Source organism: Equus przewalskii, chromosome 31 (assembly GCF_037783145.1).
Source record: "Equus przewalskii isolate Varuska chromosome 31, EquPr2, whole genome shotgun sequence".
NCBI lineage: Eukaryota > Metazoa > Chordata > Mammalia > Perissodactyla > Equidae > Equus > Equus przewalskii.
This window is the reverse complement of record NC_091861.1, coordinates 21,953,395-21,969,216: the sequence shown is the minus strand read 5'-3', so window position 1 is coordinate 21,969,216 and position 15,822 is coordinate 21,953,395. Positions and strand designations below refer to the sequence as shown.

The 15,822-nt window shown below is 41.0% G+C and overlaps 1 protein-coding gene and 1 pseudogene across 1 annotated transcript in view; both read right to left on the bottom strand.

The window, feature by feature from the left end:
* Nucleotides 1-492: 492 nt before the first annotated feature.
* Nucleotides 493-1,626, bottom strand: LOC103563749 (small ribosomal subunit protein uS5 pseudogene; annotated as a pseudogene).
* Nucleotides 1,627-8,006: 6,380 nt separating this feature from the next.
* Nucleotides 8,007-15,822, bottom strand: part of CDC73 (cell division cycle 73) — a 215,701-nt gene continuing 207,885 nt past the window's right edge. Inside the window, exons 15-17 of the transcript XR_011535272.1 lie at nt 10,485-10,608; nt 9,064-9,192; nt 8,007-8,870 (exon numbers count right to left, since the gene is read on the bottom strand). The gene's annotated coding sequence lies outside the window, so the exon portion shown is untranslated. The remainder of the gene's footprint in view (nt 8,871-9,063; nt 9,193-10,484; nt 10,609-15,822) is intronic.

Here is a 15,822-nt window from a genome sequence, read left to right as displayed (position 1 = left end):
AAGCTAATAAATCACTGAAGTTTAATCTGGGTACCAGCATGGTAAAGACTCTGATACCCACTTTCTCTTCCCTCCCTTCCACACCCATCTCCTTTGCATGCTCTCTCCACCCTATAAGCACTTGAATGGTGACAGCTCTTAGACCTTATTCTACTTCTTTTTCATCATGTCCTTCTCCTCTCTCTCTGCGGTCCACTCTCTAAAGTCAGCGACTAACGCTTTTTCCCTGGAGAAACCCCACATCTAACCCAATTCCTGACACAGACTGAGTAGCTTATAAATGATGGAGGAATAAGTTAATGAATGAATATCAAGCCCTCCAGAAACTTCTTCTGGCACTGATCAGTGACTCCCTATTGCTCTGTCTTTGGTAGAAAATTGTTCCCAAATTCTCTGCTTTTCTCCTGTGACGCTTCTTTGGAAAATCTCTACTTTCTTTACCTACGCTACCTTCCCATGTCCCCCCCAGTACACACACACAGGCCTCCCTCCTTTTTCTTTTTAAACAGGCTTAATTACTTTATTTTTCTTGTATAGAAACTATGTGGTGGCCATGGCTGGGGCCTGAGTCCTCTGCACGGAGACTGGGGTGGTCTTTACAAGATGATCAGTGCATTCCTAGTATGAAGACCTGGTGAACACGCTCTCTTTCCAGAGGTCAGGGGTGAGAAGCTGGAGGTCTTGGAGATGGCATCAAAGGTGGCCTTGGCAGAGTGGTCCAGGGGGTATAGTCCCTGGCTGATGTCAGCAGTTGTCAATGCCGGCCATCAGTAGCACCTTCTTGGGATAGGGGCCTAGAGGCCGCCAGTGCTCCTTGGGTGGGGATAGGCGCACCAGCACAGAGCCACAGCACCTGTCCCCCTGCATGGATGACATGGGGCTTACCCATTTCGTTCCCATCAGCCTTGCCACTGGGGGATGACAGACAGCTCGCAGGATAATGGCGCCATGGATGACATGGATGCCTCCTGGAGCACTTAACATCCATATCCACACGTCCCTGGTAATCCACGATGGGGACAAATGCCTTGAGCCTAGTCTGCTGGCCAGCTCGGGTCTGCTTTCGCACCCACATAATCTTCAAAACCTCGTCCAGAAGGGACACCCCAGGAGCAAGTCACTGACCTCAGATTCCTTGATGGGCAGGAGAAGGAATGGATCTCCTCTAGGGACTGGATCTTCATGTCCCTGACCAGGCAGCCCACCTTAGTGACAGGGATCCACTCCTTGTCCTCGAGCTTGCCTCTGCGAGCTCTGTGGCCTCAGCCCCCACCCAGAACGCTGCTGCCAGAAACCTGCGTGCAAGCCACCACTGCCTCCCATTCCAGGGACCCCGGAGCATCCCGGACCTCTGGGAGTGTCCTGGCCCCCGGGAGCATCTGGGGCTCCTAGGAACATCTGGGAACATCCCAGCCTCCAGGAACATCTGGGAACATCTGTGGGCCCCCCAGGAGCATCTTGGAGTGTGGTGGACCTCTGGGAGCATCCTGGCCTCCAGGAACATCACGGGCCTCTAGGAGCATTGGGGCCGGGGCGGGGCGGGGGGAGGGTGCAGATCGTCCAGGGCCTCCAGGAGCATCTGGGGACTCCGGGGGCTTCCAGGACATTACGCAGCACCTGCGTCATCGGCCGTTTATTGTTTGTTCAAAGTGGACTTCCCTCTTCCTATAGAGTCTAATTTCTTCAGTTGCAACTGGGGAGGTGAGGTTGTCCTTGCTCCGGTTTCTCATTTGGTACACTGGAGTCCGAAATAAAGCTAATAGAGGAAAGTCTCTGCACAGGAGTTTCATTTGACCTGGTTTGCCCACCACGGCCCCTGATTCTTATTTGTAAGAGACACGTGGAATACACCCAATTCACTTAGTCTTTCATTAAATACACTATGGATTGGGGTAATTCTCTTACTCTATTTTCATTCTTTCTCTCTCTCTCCTCACTGCAGCCCTCATCCCATCTGCTTGTTCAGTTGATGCTGAAATGGGTTGAATTACTTATTTAACAGCCTACATGATATTTGTGCTTAAAAACTCACAAGGTAAAAAAAAAAAAAAGAAGGTAATTATGAACGTTAAGAATACAAAATTTAAACAGAAGAAATTTAGAGAGAGGAATTTTACCTCCTGGGTGATATTAGTTGTTCCTGAGGCGTGAGAAGGACAAAGGGGCCTGTTGAGGCTTCTCGCTCATGGCTGGAAACACCTGCAGGCCGCTAGGAAAGAACCTATTTTAACGGGCTTCATCCAAACCTGTTTTCAGTCTAATTTTTTTTTAATTCCTGTGTTTTAATTTACCCATTTTCAAGCTGCATCTAATAAACTGTGGGTAGTAGAAATAAGAGGCAGTGCCTAATTCAATGCTAATTCCCGAGAGATTTAAAAAAAAAAAAATTGTCAAGAATAGGTGGAATTTTGTTATTTTTTACAGTTACAAGAAACAAATGACCCACTTCCAAGATACTTTTAGATCAGATTTAAAACATTAAAATCTTTTCTATTTCCAAGCATTTTGCTTAGTTACTTTTCTGGGCAAAATTTCAGGATTTTGTAGCATATTTAAAACTCCCATGACCCCAATTTCACTTTCTTTAGTTACTTAATTGACTTTTTAAAAAATTTGGTGCCAGTTCTTACTTGGCAGAATCTATATATCATTCCTAGCCAATTCTTTATTTTCCAATATTCTCTGGATTAGAGTAGGATTGTCAGATTTAGCAAATCAAAATGCAGAATGCCCAGTTAAACTAGAATTTCAGATAAACAACAAGTATTTTTTCAGTCTAATACTTTCCATGGTATATTCGGGACAGATTTATACACTCTACGGGAGAAGTCTGCCTTTGCCTGTTCCAGCTTCTTATAGAGCCAGGCCTTCCTTGGCTTGTGGCTGCATAACTGCAATCTCTGCCTCTGTCTTCACTAACATTTTCCTCTGTTTCTCAAATCTCCCCTCGTCTTTACAAGGACAGAGGTCATTGGATTTAGAGCCCACCAACTTAATCCAAGATGATCTCATCTCAAGATCCTTTACCTAATTAAGTCTGCAAAGACTCTTTTTCAAATAAGGTCACATTCACAGGGTCCAGGTATTAGGACATAAACATAACTTTTTGGGAGGCCGCCATTCAAGCTACTACAGAGAATGGCCATAACTTCAAACACAAACTGAGGCTGATAAATTCACGGCTCGGGTGTAACATGTACACCCAAGTCAGATGTGAAGCTAAAGGAGGCAAATCCAAGGTTCTTTTTACTGGATTTTTCCACCATAGGTACCAGATTCTTATTTGTAAGAGACATATGAAATCCACCGAATTCATTTAGTCACTCATTCAACAGACATTTATTGAGTTCTTATGTGCCAGAGTGTGAAAATCAGGGGTAAATCAGACTGCTTCCTGACGATTACTTACTGCTGAGAGGAACCAATCAATCAATCAATCAATAAGTAAGGAAAGAGGATTGTTATATAATTTCATAGGTGCCATGAAGGAAATAAACAAGGGCATGGGATAAAGAGTAACAGGGAACAAGACACGCTGCTTAGAAAGGGCAGGCAGGAAACATTCTCAGAATAGACGACATTTGCGCCTAGTGCCAAGAGATGAGGGTGAGCCAGCCATGTAGAGATCCCAGCGAAAAGTCTTTCCAGGACAAGGAATGGTGGGTTTAAAGGCTTGAGGTCAGGAAGGGATCAGCATCCTCTAGAAAAAATTGGAAGCCTTAGTGGCCAGAACATAATGACCAGGCGAAAGTGTGGTATGAGAATGGGGCATCATTCATTGCTGGGTCTTATGGCTCATGGTGAGGAGTTTAGACTTTATTCTGTGGAAATAAGATGACATTAAAGGGCTTAAAAAGAAGAGTGATGAGATTTGGTTTATACATCTAAAATTCAGTGACTTAGGTAAGGAATGGCTTAGTGAAGCAAGAGTGGAAGCAGGGCCAGCCCACTTCAGCAGCCCGGGGTCCACCAGTTCAGATACTGGGTGCCGACATGGCAACAGTTGTCAAGCCATGCTATGGTAGGCACCCCACATATAAAGTAGAGGAAGATGGGCATGGATGTTAGCTCAGGGCCAGTCTTCCTCAGCAAAAAGAGGAGGATTGGCAGCAGATGTTAGCTAAGGGCTAATCTTCCTCAAAAACAGAAAAAAAGAGTAGAAGCAAGCAGACCAGTTTGGTGATTGTAGTGGGCCAGGCAAGGGATATAGAGTGTTGTTAGGAATATGGAGAATAATGGAAAGCGTTTGGAAGTCAAACTATCAGAACTCACGTATAGATTACACACTGATGGTGGGAGAGAGAAGAGGAAAGGACGACACCACCAATTTTAGGGCACAAATCTTCACAGCTAGACACCACATTACCCAACGTTTCTTGCAGTAAAGCGTGACTATGTAAGTTCACAAGGGGATGTGAATGGAAGTGATGTGAGCACCCTCTGGGTCACATCCACACAAAAAAGAGGCTTGCCTTTCATTCCCTCTTTCACGCCTCTTGATGGCTGGGAGATGGGACACTTAAAGGAGCTGCCTTAGATCTAGAGAAAGAAGCCACATGTTGATGATGCCAAAGCCGTCCCATGATCCAGGATCCTTGGATGGCCTCACTGATGGGGGCCTGCTACCTGCCCTGGACTGCCCGCCTGCTTTACTCTCTGTTACGTGAGAGAGAAATAAGATTCTGTCTCATTTAAACCCCTATATTTTGGGGGTTTTCTGTAGGAACAGCTCAGCTTATATCCTAAATAATGCTCTCAAGAATGGCTGCAAGAATCCCAAACTGACGTTTTCTCTAACCCAAATGTTTTGTGCATTATATTCTCTTTCTTGCTTCCTGTCAAGATGTGGGTTACGCTGCTCTCTGTGATATCGAGGGCCAGAGTATGGGGAGTCATTTAAAGCCATGTGGGTGGAAACAGTTCCTTCCTCCGCAGAGTCCAAAGTAAGGACTCCCTGTTGCTCCATGTCTTGCACAATGCGCTAAATATCACCTGAGGTTCAGATAATGATGGGCGTTAACTGTTCAAACATTCTATACTAAATGTTGTGTGGATTACACAGGGGCCTAATGCTCAAGTTAAGATTTGTAAATTAGGGATAGATATTGAACATCTGCCTAGGAATTCTATTAGGAGCATGGATCTCAGAACTCACAACATTAACTATAAGAAATACATTAACATTTAGTGAAAAAAATTATGTAAATTGTGTAATTGCATACTTACTTTTTTCTTGGTTCTTGGCTTAAATTCTAATATGAAATGAATCCTTTGGGTTAACTTTAGCTGCATTCAGAGGACATACAATTTATAATTACTTTTCTACGCCTAGGATTTTTTTTTTTAATTGAACGTAAGTTAAACACACACACACAAATCTACGCCATGCCTGCTCTCGGGGGTGGGAATACCAAGAATGATAAGAATTATCACTTTCACTGTGGGAGAGAGTATGGCAGTTCCTCAAAAAATTAAAAATAGAACTACCATACGACCCAGCAACACCACTTCTGGGTATTATCTGAAAAAACTGAAAACACTAATTCAAAAAGATATATGCACCCCTATGTTCATTGCAGCATTATTTACAATAGCCTAAACATGGAAGCAACCTAAGTGTCCATTGGTAAATGAATGGATAAAGACGTGGAATATATATAAAATAGAATCTTACTCAGCCAGAGAAAAGAATGAAACCCTCCCATTTGCAACAACATGGGCGGATCTAGACGGTATTATGCTAAGTGAAATGAGACAGACAGAGGAAAAAGAATACTGTATGATTTCACTTATATGTGGAATCTAAAATAACAGCAACCACAACAACAAATGAGCAAACCAAACAAAACGGAAACAGACTCATAGATACAGAGAACAAATTGGTGGTTGCCAGAGGGGGAAAGGGCAAAACAGGGGAAGGGGACCAAGAGGTACAAACTTCCAGTCATAAAATAAATAAGTCATGGGGATGTAATGGACAGCATAAGGAATATAGTCAACAATATTGTCATTACTTTGTATGATGACAGGTGGTTTCTATTCTCAGCAGGGTGATCATTTTGTAACGTACATAAATGTTGAATCACTATGTTGTACACTCGAAACTAATATAATATTGTATGTCAACTATACTTCAATAAAAAAAGAATTGTCCCTTTGAAAACAAGGAAAATCACAACATTTAAGGTACACCAAGGCACATTTTAAGTCTGTATTTTGGCTTACATTGTATTAAACAATACATAATGTCCTGTTGAATATTTGAAATTATTAAATATAATAAAATTAATGAACATAAGATGTTTTAATCTAATTATGCCAGGGTCTAACTAAAAATTAACCCTTAAATATCTTTTTCAAGTAGAATGTTCCTCAAAGGATAGTACCATGTCTAATTAATATTTTAAAATATTGCCTAATATTTAAACTTTACAGTTGAAAAGAGGCCTTGTCTATTTCATCTGATCTTTACAATAATCCTAAAGGTATCATTATCATTCACCTTTTGGAAGATAAAACATTCATGAGGGTCTATGAATTGCCCAAATTCACTCATCTGGCAAATAGGAAAGTCTGGGCTTATAACATCTTTTAATTCTAAGTTCAGTGCTCTAAATACTCAACTCCATGCTTGATGTCTAGAAGGACCCAGCACCTAACGAAGTATCTTGCCACTGTGGATAATTTTTTGTAATTAAAGTAGGAAATGCAGTTACTGACTATATTTTCTATTCGTTAAAACCTTCTTAAATTATACACATGCTAAGGAATTAAATACGTATAAATAGAAAAAATAAAAGTATACTCTTTTAATGGTCCTAATCTTTATCTCACCCCTACTTTGGCCACTCCAAACTAGTCTTCCACCATAACTTTGAGAACTATGAAATTCACAGACAAATACTTCCCTTCTTCCCATCTCTCTACTTCTCCCATTAAACATCCTCCCTGTCTTCACTAAGTCGTTTGATCCCTTGGCTCCTTCCAGTTCTCCTAGACCAATAATCCCAACTTGGCTCCTTTCACTTCTCTACCCAGCCTGGGCCTCGCCATCAGTCACTTTCACACAGCATTGTCCACTCAGTACCATACTGGTTGCTCTCCATCTCTTGACTCTCAGTAGTTCTCATTGTGCTGATTCCCACGGTTCACTTTTTCTAATCCAACTTCCAGAGAACCAGTGTTATTGCAAAAAGTTGCAAAGCTGTGACAATTTATTCACCATGAATTCATAGCATCTAGTCTTACCTTTTGGTTCAGCTTATTTGACAGACAACAAACATTTGTGGAGCACTTTCATGATGCCAACTATTGTGCTATGATTTTAGGATACAAAAGGAATAACATAGGCTCCCTGTTCTGGAAGAATTTATAGTCTCCTGTACCCACCTAAAAATTCTTTGGAAACTCTTCCACTTTCAAGCCTACTCCTCACTTTCATCATAAATCTTAGTCTCCCATTTTACCAAAAAATATTGACATCGCTAACATGAGCATCTTCAAAACCCTTCCACTCCATCCTGAATCTATGTATCAGTCAGGGTTCTCCAGAGAAACAGAACCAGTAGGATGTGTATATATTGTTGGAGGAGGTCATTGAGAGGATGTGACTGCCAGGTGACCCTCAAGCTAGGCTCGAGCCATCAGAGGCGCCTTACCCTGCCCCCATCCTTGGAATGTATGGTGTACCCACTATTCTTACACTAGGAGCCACTTCAAGAATGCAGCCTTGAGAGACCAATGTGTAATTGAGACCATCTGGACTGTGACTGAACTCTGTTAAGGCCTCTGCATAAACTTTAAGATTCTGGCAGGTGGGTGCAGAGATCTACTCTTCTTGAGCCCACCCAAGACAAGCCTCATAAGTAGGTTTCTTTGCATATTAAACCTGACACCTACCAAGCTGGAGTGGTCTGCCTCTTTCTTCGGTCTTTCCTTGCCCTCTGTATATGAGGACCAGCTACAGATTTCACCCAGGGAAACGCCCAAGGTTGCAAACCAACAGATAGAGAGAGAATGAGATTTATTTTGAGGAATTAGTTTACACATTTGTGGGACTGGCAAGTCCAAATTTTGCAGAGCAGGCCAACAGGCTGAAGACCCAGGGAAGAGTTGATGTTGCAGGTCAAGTCCAAAAGCAGTCTGGAAGCAGAATTCCTTCTTTCTTGGGGAACCTCAGTCTTTGCTCTTAAGGCCTGCAACTGATTGGATGAGGCCCACCCACCTTATGAAAAGCAATCTGTTTTACTTAGAGTTTGCAGATTTAAATGTTAATCGCAACTAAAAGAATACCTTCACGACAAAATCTAGAATGGTGTTTGACCAAACAATTGGGTACCATAGCCTGGCCAAGTTGACACATAAAATTAGCCATCACAATTCCTAATTATGAATTATCTTCTTAAGTCTTTCTTACCTCACTTTAGTCTCTCAAGAGGCGTTCTGCTTCCTTGCTAATGCTAACCCCTCCACAGGAGCTCTTGACCTCCCCTCTTCTGTCTCCTCCAAGAATTTTTCACAATCATTCCTTCTCTCTTGTCTCATCAATCTCTCCATTCTCACTGGCTTCTTCCTCTGGTAGACATGCTCAAGTCTGCTCTCGCTGCTAATCCACTCTCTAGCTACTATGCTTTGCTCTCCTTAACTTCACTATCAAGTTTCCTGCAAAATTAGTCGATCTGCATTTGCTGCGCTTACTAACCACCCACTCACTCTTACTTTGCTCTCTGGCTTCAGTTCCCATGACTTTTTGAACCTGCTCCCTCTTCCTATTGGGCTACTGTAGAGCCATTCTTACCTACCTCCCACCTGTCTCCGAGCCTCACTTACCACAAGGTCAATCGAGGGAAGAACTACCATCAAGAGATGTTCTGCAGGAATGAGGAGGACAGGAAAAGGGATAAATGACATAGAACTTCAAACTCGACAAAGCTTGATGATATTGCACTAATTAGCACCATTTGTACTAAATATTGCTTGCTATCAGGAAGAGAAGCAATCTTTCAGTCCCTGAGTTAATCTTTCAAAGAGATTACAGAATATAAATTTTGTAGAGTTACTTACAAATTATAGCTGTGACAAGTTGAACATCTTTGCATATGAGGTTTTTCCAAAGTGTAATTATAGCTGATTGACGACCAGCTGAGCATCTGTGTCCAATAATAGACAGAGCTGGTCCAGACTGAGGAAAATCTACCCAGAAAATACCAAGGTTAGAAATATTCCTAATTAATGTATAGTCATCTCAACTGTAACAAAAATGCATGAATAGGAGTATCTCTGAGAATAAGCATATTATTATAGTAACCTATTTAAGTAGAAAGATACATTAAAAACAAAATAACTATTGCTTCTCCCAAAAGACATGAGATCACAAACATTAAGGAGAAGCCTGGCTTGCATGGGAAGATTCAAGAGTTGCTGAAATCCCCACAGATGCAGTTAATTTTTTCTTTCCACTTTGAAGTTAGTGGGACAATCAGAATGAGACAAAGCTCACTCCCAAGTTGTTCTAGAAAGGGGAACCATTAGATGAGATAACCTGATAGCAGGAAATGTGCCTTAAGCTAACAGACATCCAAATTCATTGCGGAAGTACGGCAAAGAGATATTTATGAATGCCTCGGCAAAATGAAACCATTTTACTCAACCCATTCTGTTTCGGGGGATGTGGCTTGAAACAGCTAGGTCTTTGCAAATGAATAATTTATGAAAGCTCCTGTACCCTTTGAATAACATAATTTAAACTGAAGTCATTACTGAATAAAAGGAAAAAGAAGCACTCACTTCAAATTCTTCTAATTTCGACAAGAATTATCACATAGTTTTGATTGAAGGTAATCTAATAACAATTTTAGTTCCTTGCACCAGGCCCAGATAAATCTCTGCTTAAGCAGTTGAAATCCAGCACAGAAGTTAGAATTCAAAGGAGCTTAGCTTGAACAAACTAATCGAACCCGACTCCTGGTGTAAGCCCATTTATAAAGTGAATTTTATCGTACATTGGCGCATTTCTTTTCTAAAACATTCTGATTCTAGATCAAAAGAGAAGACTTAAATACAAACAAAAATTAAAGTTCACAAACTATGCAAAAAACAGTGGACTATCATTTTAATCTCTTGTGTCAAAAAGAACCTCTTTTATGTCACTGACATTCTTATTTAAAAGTTTGTGTTCTAATTAATATATTGGAGTTACGTAAATACGACGTTATCATTGATTTCAAATTTTCTCTGACAGGCTGAGGTCTCAGAAATGAATAGAATAGAATAGAATAGAACAGAGCTGGACTAAAGTAATCTTTATGCTTTCTGATAAAGAAAGAAAATCATGCCAAAAATAATCATCTCAGCCTTAACACATCACCTATCTCATATAGGTTCAAGCATTTTTTTCATCAATGCTATCTCTACCCCTTGAACATACTTATATTATACTTAAATACTGTATACTAGGGAATTTGTTTACATGTATATTTACCTACCTTGATTATTGAAATTCCTTGAGGTACAGATGATTTTCTTCATCTCTGTATCCCCAGAACACAGCAAATGGTACAAGTGAAAATCATTTGTGAATTGAGGAGCTATTCCTGTATTTGGAGGATCCTAGGGAAGGAGTGGGGAAGGAAATGAGCTCTGGAATAAAGTTCCTGAGGTAGAGGTGGCCAAAGTATATGTAAATAGTATGAATCATGTATAGACCATCTACTAGTTGTTTATTAGTGGGCTGTTGTAGGGTTTTTTTCTGTTTTTTGAGGAAGATTAGCCTGAGCTAACAGCCACTGCCAATCCTTCTTTTTTTGCTGAAGAAGATTGGCCCTGAGCTAACATCTGGGCCCATCTTCCTCTATTTTGTATGTGGGATGCCACCACAGCATGGCTTGATGAGTGGTTTGTAGGTCCCCACCTGGGATCCAAACCAGTGAACCCTGGGTTGCCGAAGTGGAGCGCAAACTTAACTACTATGCCCCTGGGCTGGCCCAAGCTGTTGTTTCTTTTGGTGCTGTTTTTATCTTTTTGCTTTGTGTCCCTCCCACATTAAGCTTTTTTTCTGGGTTTCCTTTTTCTTTTTTTTTTTTACTTTTTTTCAGTTTTTTTGAGGTATAACTGACAAACAAAAATTGTATATATTTAAGGTGTACAACTTGATGTTTTGATATATTATATGTTGTGAAATGATCACCACAACCAAGCTAGTTAACACATCCATCATCTCACATAGTTACCATTTGTGTGTGTGTGTGTATGTGTGTGTGTGTGTGTGTGTGGTGAAAACACTTAAGATCTACCCTCTTAGGAAATTTCCAGTATAGAATACGGTATTGCTAACTATAGTCACCCTGCTGCCCAGTAGATCTCCAGAACTTACTCATCTTGCACAACTAGAACTTTGTGCCCTTTGATCAACATCTCCTTATTCCCCCAACACTCACTTCCTGGCAACCACCATTCCATTCTGTGCTTCCACAAGTTTAACTCTTTCAGATTCCACATATAATTGAGATCACACAATATTTGTCTTTCTGTGTCTGGCTTATTTCACCTAGCATAATATCCGCCAGGTTCATCCATATTGTCACAAATGGCAGGATTTCCTTCTTTTCTAAGGCTGAATAATATTCCACTGTGTGTATATATGTGTGCGTGTGTGTGTGTGTGTGTGTACACCACATTTTCTTTATCTATTCATCTGTTGAGAAACATTTAGATTGTTTCAATATCTTCGCTATTATGAATAAGGCTTCAGTGAACATGAAAGTGTAGATTTCTCTTGGAGATCCTAACTTAATTTCTGTTGAATATATATTCAAAAGTGGAATCAAGACATTACAGTACTGGCATAAAAACAGACATAGAGACCAATGGAACAGAACAGAGAGCCCAGAAATAGATTCACTCATTTACAGTCAACTGATGTTCGATAAGAGTGCCAAAAACAGACAATGAGGAGAGGACAATATCTTCAATAAAGGTGTTGGGAAAACTGGACAGCCACAAGCAGAAGAATAAAATTGGACCCTTATCCCACACCATATACAAAATCACCTCAAAATGGATTAAAGACTTAAATGTAAGACCGCAAACCATAAAACTACTGGAAGAAAATAGGGAAAAAGCTTCTCAACATTGGTCTTGGCAATGATTTTTTTGATATGACACCAAAAGCACAGGCAACAAAAGCAAAAATAGACAAGTGGGATTACATCATCTAAAACACTTCCGCTCAGCAGAGGAAACAATCAGCAGAGTGAAAAGGCAAACTATGGAATGGGGGAAAATATTCTCAAACCATATATCTGATAAGGAGTTAATATCCGACATATACAAGAAACAAACAATAGCAAAAATAAAAAAATAACCTGATTTAAAAATGGGCAAAAGATCTGCATAGACGTTTCTCAAAAGAAGCCATACAAATGTCCAACAGGCTCATGAAAAGATGCTCAACTTCACTAATCATCAGGGAAATGCAAATCAAAACCACAAGAAGATATCACCTCACACCTGTCAGAGTAGCTTTTATCAAAAAGACAAGAGACACCAAATGCTGGTGAGGACGTGGAGAAAAGGGAACCCTTGTACACCGTGGGTGAGAAAGTAAATTTGTACAGCTATTATGGAAAACAGTACGGAGGTTCCTCAAAAAATTAAAAATAGAGCCACCATATGTTGGTGCTGGGTTTCTTATGACTAGAGACCCATTTATCCCTCAGACTTCTAAATTCAGTTTCGATCTCTCCATCACTGCTGGGAATGTAGCCAGGCTCTGCCCTAGTCCCATTCCATCTGATTCAACCACTTCCCTATGCACACCTATGTGTCAACGTTCATTTACGATGAACAATTCTTATCTCGTAACCAAGTCCTTTTAGCAGAAGTTCCCCACAAAGACCCCAAAGAACTATAAACAGTGGTTTCCATGACCCTCCGTGAGACATTCTTCTCTTCATCGCTCTGATTTTTTAACAACAAGCCAACCTGACAAAATAGGAAACAAACACTGGCAAAGAAGGAGAAAGAAGCCTCTTGTAAAGTCAGACTTCTTGTCCAGGGCTTTGCTACAAACCTCTATTGAGACCTCTTGCTACCTTGGGACTCTCCCCTTTTACAGTTGTAGCCACGAACACAAAGGCGAGACCCTTATAATGGAGGGGCCTCCATTCCACTAGAATTCAGACACAGAAGCTCTTAAGTGAAAGAATCTGGGAATTAAAACCTTGGCCTATTATACACCCTAAGAATGTAATCTCACCAACCCACATTGCCTCTCTAAGGGCTGGATTCAGTCGGCTTCCCACTTCCACACCTTCTAATTGTGGAATTTCCTTTCATTTTAATTCTCCTCGGGGCCAAACTCTGATTAAACTAACACATATGGTTTCTAGGATTTTGAAACCAAGCTCCCTCGGCAAGAAACTACTTACAGAGTAAACCAGCCAGCCCTCTCCAGTTTTCCCTGCCCGAAATAGATGGGGCAGTACCCCGGCAGGCAATTAATTGACCCAGACTCCCTTGCATTTTCTCTTCTGTGCGAAGACAAGACAAAAATTCTCTTCTGGCAACTGCAGGCTGGCTATCAATTTACCACCAGCTCAGCACATTCCAAATTAATGTACTTAGCGTTTCAGAGTGGAGCACCATGTTAATATATTCTATACATCTCAAAGACAGCCTTACTTTCTAAAACTTAATTGAAATGTTCGCTTTTTTAAAGAAAAGGCACTGATTCCTACTTAAGTAAGATTTACAGAAAGTAGCCTTTTCAAGTGGACACCCTCACAGCCCAGAGAAATGGCAGCTGGCAGGAAGGCACAGCAATACGCAGACTTGCACGTTCCTACTAATAACAAAACCACTCACACCAGTGCGTGGCTTCTTTTCCACTCACTTGAATGCACAGCTTTTTCCCCACCTCTGCTTTTCTTCCAGTAAACTTAGAGCTCAAAAAAACTATTTGTCTTTTGCTCCCTTTCTTATCTCTCTGTCAGTTGGTAGTTTTTGCAAGTCTGAAACTTTTCCACATCCAAGGAAAGAGAAGTAAGGATATTTTAGCTATCTTTTTTTTCCAGCCTAAAAATAGATTATGTTTTCCACTTGTAGGGAGCTATCATTGGCATTTAACATTGTATTAGGTTCGGGTGTACAACACAATGTTTGATGCATGTATATATTGCCAAATGAATACCACAATAAGTTTAGTTAATAGCCATCATCTCACATAGTTGCAAATTTTTTTGTGTGATGAGAAATTTTAAGATCTACTCACTTAGCAAGTTTCAGATATACAACACGGTATTGTTAACGATGGTCATTGGCTGTCTTTTTAACCTTTGTGAATATATGTCACTACATATCCACTCATTGTAGCTGCTGCTATATGCCAGGCACACTTCTAGGCCCTGGGGATATAATAAGGAATAAGAAACACAAAGTCTTAGTTCTCAACTTTCATGGGCTTTCTGTTCCAGAAGATGAGTTCATACAATTATTTTATATAGTCTAAGTTCTATAAAGAAAGTAAATTAGGGAATGTGATGGAGCATGATTGGGGCCACTTTTGTAGATTGGAGCTGATATCTGGATGACAAAATGAGCTAGCAATGACAAGATTGGAAGCAGAACGTTCTAGACAGAGAGTATGGCAAGTTCAACAGGCCCTGGGCTCAGGAGTGAGCATGGCCTGGTTGATGAACATGAAGAAGGTCACTGTGGCTGGAGGTTAGTGAGAAAGGTAGAAAGAGATGAGGTGGAAGAGGAGGCAGAAATCAGAATAGGGAAGTCCTTAAAGCCATAACAGAGTTTGGATTTTATTCTATTGGTAGAGGGAAGGCATTTTAAACAACACTTTTGCTGCCGTGTGTGTCACTGACTAATTGCCCCCAAGGAACACAAGGGAGGTTTCAGAAGCATTTAACTGTTTCTCCAAACTGTGTTTTTCCTTTTGTTATGTTAGATGCAATCACCAACCACCCTGATCCAGACTGAGCCCCACCAGAGAGCAGCCCCCCGCGCAGATGTGGAAGCATGTTTTGCAACTGAGCCTGCGTGAGTGAATACCCACTCCCCCCTTTTGAATATTCATTCCCCATCCAAGATTAAAGGCCCCTGCTGTCTCGTGCTCAGGAAGAGCCACGACTCGGAAATGATTCTGCAGGGTCTCCTATTTGCTGCCAACAAACTCTGCTTTGTGTGGCAACTACTTGTGGTGGAGAGTGTGATCATAACTTGCCAGGAAGTGAACCCACTTTGGTTCAGTAACGAGTGGAGAATGGATGATAGAGAGCAACAATGGAAACAGAGAAACCACTGAGAGGCTATTGCAGATGTCCACGTGACGGCAGGGGTGGCTTGTTCAGGTAGAAAATGGAAAGGTGAAGAAAAGCAGACAGATTTAAGGATTTTTTTGGATGTAGAGCTATCGGAACTTACTGATGGATTATACACCATAAGTGAAGCAAAAAAGAAATGAAGTAACGATTTACTTGAGATGACAAGACACGGATTTGACTAAGAATGGATCTGGTTTGAGAAATTAGGAGGAAAAGTCAAGCAGGCATTTGGACATACGGGCGTGGATCTCCATATGGGGGTGGTCAGAAATTTCTGCAAAATCAAGACAGGGCACGATTTCACTGTGGAAGATATCAGCCTAGGGTGACGCATTTATCCATTGATTCAAAATCTAACACCTACTGTGTGCCTGATGCAGCTCCAGGTGACAGGAATATAGGTTTATAAAATGGCCATTCTCTCTCATAAAATTTACCATCAAATGGGAGGGCACAAACAATAAACAAAGAAATAAACAAGAACATACCA